The 281-nt window shown below is 50.5% G+C and overlaps 1 non-coding gene across 1 annotated transcript; it reads right to left on the minus strand.

The window, feature by feature from the left end:
* Positions 1-130: 130 nt before the first annotated feature.
* LOC121939130 lies at positions 131-249 on the minus strand. The gene has a single exon (XR_006105411.1). It is a non-coding gene; the product is annotated as a 5S ribosomal RNA (ribosomal RNA).
* Positions 250-281: the final 32 nt, after the last annotated feature.

Below are 281 nucleotides of genomic sequence, written 5' to 3' on the forward strand. Positions count from 1 at the left end.
CCCATTGATTTTGTTGGTGGTCATTCTGTGGCCTACTCGTCACATTGTTTTTTGGTTTTTTTTTTTCTGTTCTGTGTCCACTGGGAAAGCGGCAGCAGCACCCTCTGCCGGTGAAAAGCCATAACTAAAAAGCTTACAGCACCAGGTATTCCCAGGCGGTCTCCCATCCAAGTACTGACCTGGCCCGACCCTGCTTAGCTTCCGAGATCGGACGAGATCGGGCGTGTTCAGGGTGGTATGGCCGTAAGCGACAGAATGAGTGACACACAAGCTATTTACAG

The sequence above is a fragment of the Plectropomus leopardus genome, unplaced genomic scaffold (assembly GCF_008729295.1).
Source record: "Plectropomus leopardus isolate mb unplaced genomic scaffold, YSFRI_Pleo_2.0 unplaced_scaffold41624, whole genome shotgun sequence".
Taxonomy (NCBI): domain Eukaryota; kingdom Metazoa; phylum Chordata; class Actinopteri; order Perciformes; family Serranidae; genus Plectropomus; species Plectropomus leopardus.